The sequence below is a fragment of the Lemur catta genome, chromosome 1 (genome assembly GCF_020740605.2).
Source record: "Lemur catta isolate mLemCat1 chromosome 1, mLemCat1.pri, whole genome shotgun sequence".
NCBI classification, from domain to species: Eukaryota; Metazoa; Chordata; class Mammalia; order Primates; family Lemuridae; genus Lemur; species Lemur catta.
In genome coordinates, this window is record NC_059128.1 from 255,940,203 (window position 1) to 255,948,425 (window position 8,223).

Genomic DNA, 8,223 nt, shown 5'->3' on the forward strand with positions numbered 1-8,223 from the left:
GTAGCTACACTAGATTTCTTTTAGTTCTTTAAAAGCTTCATTCTCCTCAGTTTATGGTCTTCAACACTTATTGACCCTACCTAAATTATTCTTTTCATTGCTGCAAATATCCTCTTTCTTCTTTATCTTTAGGACTTTGCTCAACTAGCTCATCTTTATTCTTCAAGTTTCAGCTTTAAATGTCACTTTCCCATTGAGGCTTCCCCTAACAACACTCTCCTTAAATGCTCTCCTAGCATTCTTTCATAGCATCTATAATTAATTATTTGTATAAATAATGGCTTAATGCATTTTTTCTCACCAGAATGTAAGTTCTCCTAAAGACCACAACTCTTAGTATCTTATCTACCCCTATATCCTCAGCTCCTATAGGGCACAGTGCCTGAAACACAGGGAGAACTGAGTCAATTTTGGCTAAATGAATGAATAAATGAATGGTCACGAATGGAGGGATTGACAGGGGCTGGAAATATTGAAGAAATTGATACACAGAGAATATAAATTTGATCTCCAAGCACTAGAGAGAGAGACTTCTATAAACGAACAGCAACATAGGCAAAATAGTACAGGCAGAAATTAGGCTAGGAGTTTTTGGAGATAGTAAAATGAACTGGCCAGAGAAGTATTAAGGCTTAATGGAAGAAAGATAAAATGGGTATGTACTTTACTGTGTTCAGTCAAAGATAATTTTAAGAAAGCAAAGGAGTTTCTGCTGAATTCAGTTTTGAATTCATGATATTCTCATCTCCCTTTTGAAAAGAAAACCCCTCTTAAGGATCTATGAAAATAAAAACAATCTTCCCAGAAGAAATAGTATTTATTATAGTATTTCTTTTAGCAGGGTGATGACTAAGGCTGAATGTTTCCTCTAATTAAGTAAACTGTCTCTGTTAGCTCTTCTCTGGAAATGCTGTTAACCAAAGCACACACAGGCCAGTACGGTTGTGCCAGCGAATCTAAGGGAGGATGCTGCTAAGTCCATTGTCTCTCAGTTCCTAGCTGTGCAAATTGCCTGAATCTATATTAAAGTGCACATTCCCCAAAACAGCCAATGCTGCTTGACTAATATGTGGTACAAGTTTAGAATAATTATAATCCTGATGATGATGATGATGATAGCTCAAATTTATTCAGCAGTTACCATCTGATAGACATCATTCTTAATTCTTTCCATGTATTAACCCACTGACTCCTCGTACCTGCTCCCATGAAGTGGATGCTATTACTATCTCCCTTTTAAAGATGATGATGAAGTACAATGTATTTAAGTAACTTGCCTGAGTGATACAACTAATCAACCTCAAAAACCAAAATTCAAACACAGGTGTTCTGACTTCTGAGTCCATGTTTTTAAATCTTCTTAATTACCACAGCAGAATGCTCAGGTTGCACTGGTAGAAAATGAGTAGTCATTGTAATATCTGGAAAAAGCTGTGAGATGATGAAAGGTTTTTTGCTTTTATTTTTGTTTTTTTAAGAAAAAATGATAAAGCGGTGATTTGAAGGGAAGTTTCTAGTCAGGACAGATAAGAGGTGAAATGCTCTATTAGAAGTCTACTGTACAGTTTCATAAGTGATACAAAGAAAGTGTCCCCAAAATGATGACAGTCATGACAGGTACTGTGAAATAGAAGTAGGAATTTAGGAGAGAGGAACAGCGCCATTGATTTCATGGCAAAGACACAGGCTGGATGTATACAAAGCAGTTTTCATAGAATAGATGAAAGGCTAATCTCTGTCACTCTTGCTATGGAAGAAATTGCTGCCTTGCACTTTCTGGAATTGTGTTGGCACAAGCAAACAAAAATGGTCAAGAATAAAGACACAGAAGCAAAAATTTTAACTTCAAAAAAATTACCAGCATGAGTTTACATGCTCTGCATGGATTAGGAAATGCTTCTGTGCTATTGATTTTACTACATAAAATACCCTTGTTCTATTTGAAAATCAATAAAATCAGCAATAATTTGACCAGCATAAAATGAAGTGGTTCAACACTGGTTGCCTCTTTTAGGAAATATGATTAGAACATGATTAAAAATTTAGTAGCCAGAACTATGACAGTCTTTGTTCTTAACATTGGAGACTCATAGACATGTGCACATCATCTTAGGCACAGTGAATGCCAGTAGAATTAATTTAGAAGTCTAAAAAGATGTCCCTGGAAGATTATTCCTTTATCCACAAAACTGTTAAATGATTTATTCATTCAACAAATGTTATTGATCATTTGCTGAATTAGGCACTCATAATACATTAGTGAATAAATTAAGAAAAATAAAAAAAAAAACCGCCTTCCATCTTGCAACCTACATTTTAGTGGGAAGATTTCCTGAAAGTTGTTGATCTCCAGATTAAAATATATATTATTTACCAGGCCTAAAATCATAGAAAAGAGAATTTTTAACTGCAGGAGATAATGCTACACCAATAAAAAATCCAATTGAAGGTAACTGATAAGTAAGGAATATAGTCTGCAATACCATCATAATTGATTGTCCAGAATTTACTCAAGGGCAGGTTTGTAAAGATTCTCCAATTTCTACTTATTTCTAAAAGAAGTGAATTGGCTGTAGGTACCAGATTAAGTATATAATTTCCTGTGCCCCTGTGATCTCCATCAAGTCTTACATTACTATGATGCACTAGTAGCTATTAGTCAGGGTTCAATGAACCAGAACCAATAGAAGATATACATTAAAGAACTTTATTGCAAGGAATTGGGAAGTATTGCAAGAATGGAAAAACAAACACCAAATGTACTCACTATTAAGTTGGAACTAACTGATGAGCATACATGTGCACAGAGGAAGTAAAACTCAGTGGAAATCAACCAAGGGGGAGGGGAGGGGGGAGGGAAAAAAAAAATCTACCTAATGGATACTATGAACTATGAACACTATTTGGGTGACAGGAACACCTATAGCTGGGAGTCAAGCATTACAAAAGTGATGTATGTAACCTAAAACATTTGTACCTCCTTAATATTTTGAAATAAAAAAACAAACAAAAAATTTGGGGGCATTGTCTAGACAAGTCTGAAATCTGTAGGATGGGCCATATGGGGAGGTAGGCTGGAACTCTTCTGCATGGGCTGAAGCTGCTATCCACTGGTAGAATTTATTCTTCCATCAGGGAAATCACAGCCCTATTTTTAAGGCCTTTTAACTGATTGAATCAAGGCCATTCAGATAATCTAGGATAATCCCCCTTAATTAAAATCAATTGATTATGGACTTTAATCACATCTATAAAATGTCTTCCCAGCAATCTGTAGATTAGCGTTTGATTGAATAACTGGGAACTGAAGCCTATCCAAGCTGACACAACAAAAGGGCCATCACAATAGATTATATGGTATTTTTATCTGGTCTGGTGCACATTGTTCCATTATAAATACCCAAATTCTGTAGGCAGTTTCCTTAGGGTAAAACTTGAATTATTGCAATGGATAGATCCAGGGGAATTAGTATTTTCTCAGGCTTTGGAATTTGGGGGAATTCTTAGTTAAGCTGTAGCCTCACATTATTGGAAAACAGTATGGATGTTTTGACACTGATTCCTAGTCATTTGAATCAGCTTTTTCCCAAAAGCCTTTGTAGACCATCTCCTTATGATAAAGAAAGGACAATTCTCTTAGAGGGAATATTGAACTCCCTCAGCACATTCCCCCCAAAATCTCAAATAGACAAATTATTTGAACAATGAAAGAAGTCAATAACTTTGCAAAGTGTTTCATAAGAAAAGAGTGTTGAGACATCTCAGCTGATTGCTGATAATGCCACACCTACACCTAATAGCCACAAGCACAGAAAGCTTTACTGCTACAAATACTACATTAGAATAAGATCTTTTGATCAAAACATGCTACCTATGACAAAGTTACCAAACTTCTCTGTTATGAGTATGATAAATATTTATTGAGCATCTTCTCATGTGCCAGGCACTATTATAGGCTTTGGGGATGCATTAGTGAAAAAAAAAATTATCAAGAATTCCTGTCCTTATGGAGTTTACATTCCAATAATGGGGGGGGCAGTGACATAACATAAATAGTAAGTATACCAATTAAATTTTAAAATAAGTTAAAATGTGATAACTATCATAGAAAAAAATGATGAAGGTAAGTGGGGGCAGAGTGTGACAGGGTCTGTGACAATTTTAAATGATGAGGTCAGATTTGCTGAGGTAATATTTGAGCAGAAACTCTGAGGATTCCAGAAGTAAGCTATGCATTATCTGTGGAAAGAGTGCTATAGATGAGGTTACTTGGCCGTGTGTTTACAAACAGTAAGAAGCCCACTAGTTCAGATGAGAAAGAGTAAGGGGAGAGGAGTAAGGAATGAGATCAGAGAGACAATAGTGGGCCAGATCATGAATGTCCTTGTAGGCCACTGTAAGAGCTATGTCTTTCATTCCGACATAATAGAGGAGCCCTTGGATAGTTTTGAGCAGAACAGTACCATGACCCAACTTATATTTTAATATAATGTAATTATTGAGACTGTTGTTTTGAAAGAATACTAAAAAGCAAAAGTGTAAATGGGAAAGGAGTTCAAGCTACTACAATAATGAAGGCAAGTGAGGATGGTGGGCTGAACCAAGAAGATAGTGGTGGTAAAGGAGGGGAAAAGTACCTGTATTCTATTTACATTGTAGACATGATGGCCATATGATTTTTTATTGTCATCATATTATCATGAGGTTATTCACCTGATGTCTGATGTGACATGAGCCTCTGCTCTAAATGTCTTGCAAACATGTGTCCTCCTGATGAATTTCATTTGAAAGCAAATATGCTATATGTACTTTTAATACCACAAATTAGCACTGCAATTTTTTGCTGCCTTTTATAACTGCAGATATTAGAGACCACACAGGGATTCTTTTATTAAGTATGTTAAAGAAATAGGACCACATATTTATTAGCAGCTGCTTCTTTAATAATCTATACAATGTAGTTTGAAGACTCATTGGTTCTTTGTTTTATTTCCCCCACCCTTGCACCATTATAAATAGCAAATTTGGCATAATCAAAGAATACTATTGGAGGACTTAGTCATGATCTCCCCTTATAAAACAATGTCAGTACCTTCTAAGAATTTTTTGAATTACAGGGAGGGATCTTACTGGTACATTTGTACAATAGAATCAGCAATGTCATTACCAAGTCAATGCCATTTATACAATATGAATCTCTGAAAACTGTGCCTTTAATATTCCCATAAGATTTAAAATCAGGGGATGTAGGAATCCTTACAATGACATCCATTTATCAGTCTGAACCACACAAACAAGTGAGCACTGTACTTTTTTGTATAAGATCCTTTCCTTTGTTCGATGAGGGAAAGACTCTCAAAACATGAGCCCCCAGGATGACAATATTAAAAAAAATACCAGAAAATAGCAAGTGTTGGCAAGGATGTGAAGAAATTGGAACCCTTGTGCGCTATTGGCGGGAATGTAAAATGGTACAGTCACTGTGGAATACAGTATGACAGTTCCTCAAAAAATTAAAACTAGAATTGCCATATGATGCAGAAATTCCATTTCTGGGTATGTACCCAAAAGAATTGAAAGCAGCATCTCAAAGAGATATTTGTACACCCATGTTCGTAGCAGCGTTCCTCACAATAGCTATAACATGGAAGCCCCCAAATGTCCATCGGCAGTCAAATGAACAGGCAAAATATACATATGTGAATATTATTCAGCCTTAAAAAGGAAGGAAATTCTGATATGCTACCTCAATGAACCTTGAGGACATTATGCTAAGTGGAATAAGACAGTCACAAAAGAACAAATGGTGTTGGATTCCACTAATATGAGGTTGTTAAAGCAGTCAAAATCATAAAGACAGAAAGTAGAATGGTGCTTGCCAGGACTCTGGGGAGATGGGATTGGGGAGTTATTGTTTAATAGGTACAGAATGTCAATTTTACATGATGAAAAGAGTTCTGTGGATAGAGGGAGGGTAATGTTTCCACATTATGAATGTATTTATTACCACTGAACTGTACACTTAAAAATGATTAAGATGGTAAATTTTGTGCTGTATTTTACCCCAATAAAAAATACATATTTATTTTAAATTGAGGCCCAAGAAGCAAGATTACTGATACAAAAATACTTTAAAAGGGCTTAGAATTATCCATTTAAATATATGGTTTATGTGTTTGTTCTAGGAATTGAGTTCCTATTCAATTTCTTACCAGTGATTCATTATATACATGGCCTGCAGAGCTGTGCTCAGTTTTTTCTTCATTTTATTTAATTTTTAGAATCTTATGCTTGCTTCTAGGAATATATGCCAGATAACACTAAAACAAGCAAAATATGAATAGGCTTTTCAGTAATACAATGTTTCACTGATAATAAAACTATTCTGGGATAATCCCATTATGAATGAACAAAGTATTTTGCTACAGAAATCCAAAAAGCCTTAACATGTTATTACTATTAATGCTGAGATTTTGTAGTAATAGAGAAGATGACTGGTTGATATTTGATTCATTAAGAGTACCCCTCAAAAAAGAAAGACACATGTATTTTTCTTTCATTTCACATGTCATAATGCTACTTTAAGTAGACAATATCTGATGAGCATACAATGATTAAGGCAAAAATACTCCTCAACCCATATTTCCTACTACACGCATATTCCACCTTAGTTTTCAGTCTAATTCTAAACCACTGCTACCACATATCCTTGTCTATTCTTCTTCCTTTTGCCTATTCTTAAACTTTTGGCAACTTTTTGTGTGCTATTTATTGTAAGCTATTCAGGAACTTTTCCTGACGTAAGGAAATACGTTATCACCAGGACCCTGTGTAGAATCTTAAGCTCTGGCAAATGGTCAGGAACTCCTTTCCAATTTTACCATTAGGGAAGGAGAAAATCACTCTAGTCCCTATTACCAACTAGAATACATTGAGAAGTAAATTTTATTGGCAAGAGATTGCCAAGACATGTTACTTCTCTTCCCTTCCATATTCAAAACAGTAGTAAAATAAATAAATGTAAGAGAATAAGCAAAGAAATCATTCAAATAGATTTATTTTTCCTCCATTAATGTCATCTCCATAGTGATGGATTGAAAAACATCTAAATGTGGGTCATCAGAAGGCAAATCTACCATTTTGCAGTTGTGGGACTTTTGGATTCTGCCCAGGTATTTTCCAGCATCTCAGGAGATCAGCAAGTGCCCATGGGTGCCAAGCTAGGAAAAGATGATCTATGAGCAATGAGGGACTTCAGGCTCATTGCTGAGGCCAAGAAGGAAAGCGATGTTACTAGAGGCTAGCTCTGGCTTGCAGTAGTCCTAATGCAAACATATCAGTAAGTGAATTTTGAAGTGCTTATTTGTTTTCAAATAGCATTTTAAGATATTTTAAAATGTATGCAAAGTTATAGTATAAAAGTGAAATACAACAATAATTAACATCTTGTACAGTTTGTTTCTTTAATTGATATATTAAAAGACCACTTGTATTTACTTTTTTTTGTTTTTGTAAAAACCTTTATCTATAGTAGAGATTACTTTTGCAAAGAGCTATGCAGTAAACTTATCCTCCATACAAGTGTATAGGCTATTATCTGAGTTTCTTCCGGTGTCCTTAAAACCTGTGATTAAAAAAAAATCAATGACATGTTTAAGAAAACTTTGTTAATGATGCTACTGGGGATATTCACTCATCCCAAAAATATAAATTTAACTTGTTTTAGGAAATCAATGGATTTCTTTCTTCCACTAAAATATTTTGTCACTGGGGAAGAAATGCAGCAGTCAGGATCATAGAGTGGACTCCTTCCGACATTTATGCCAGCTTGTTGACTTGGCAGGCAGCCTCGGTCAAGGAATACAACTGTCCTTCTGCCATTTGTTAAATCTGCATAATTAAGAACCAATTATACATGGTATTGTTTTGTAGCAGGCTCCTCAGCTGCCTTTCCCTTATTATAGTTTCATGCCACTTTCCCGTTTTGATTGCCAAAAAATACTTTGACTCTTTGTCATTCTAATGAGGAGGTTTAAAGGAAAGCATATCTATCAGAATGATACATAGTTATTAAACTTAGAAAAATTATCTCATGAAGGAAATATATTTAATGGATATTTTCACTAATTCCTTTGATGTGAATAGTAAAAATGACAGTGCACCACTAAATATCTACTAGGGGGTGTGTGTGTGATGTATGTGATGCTTAAGCTCAGTGAACAG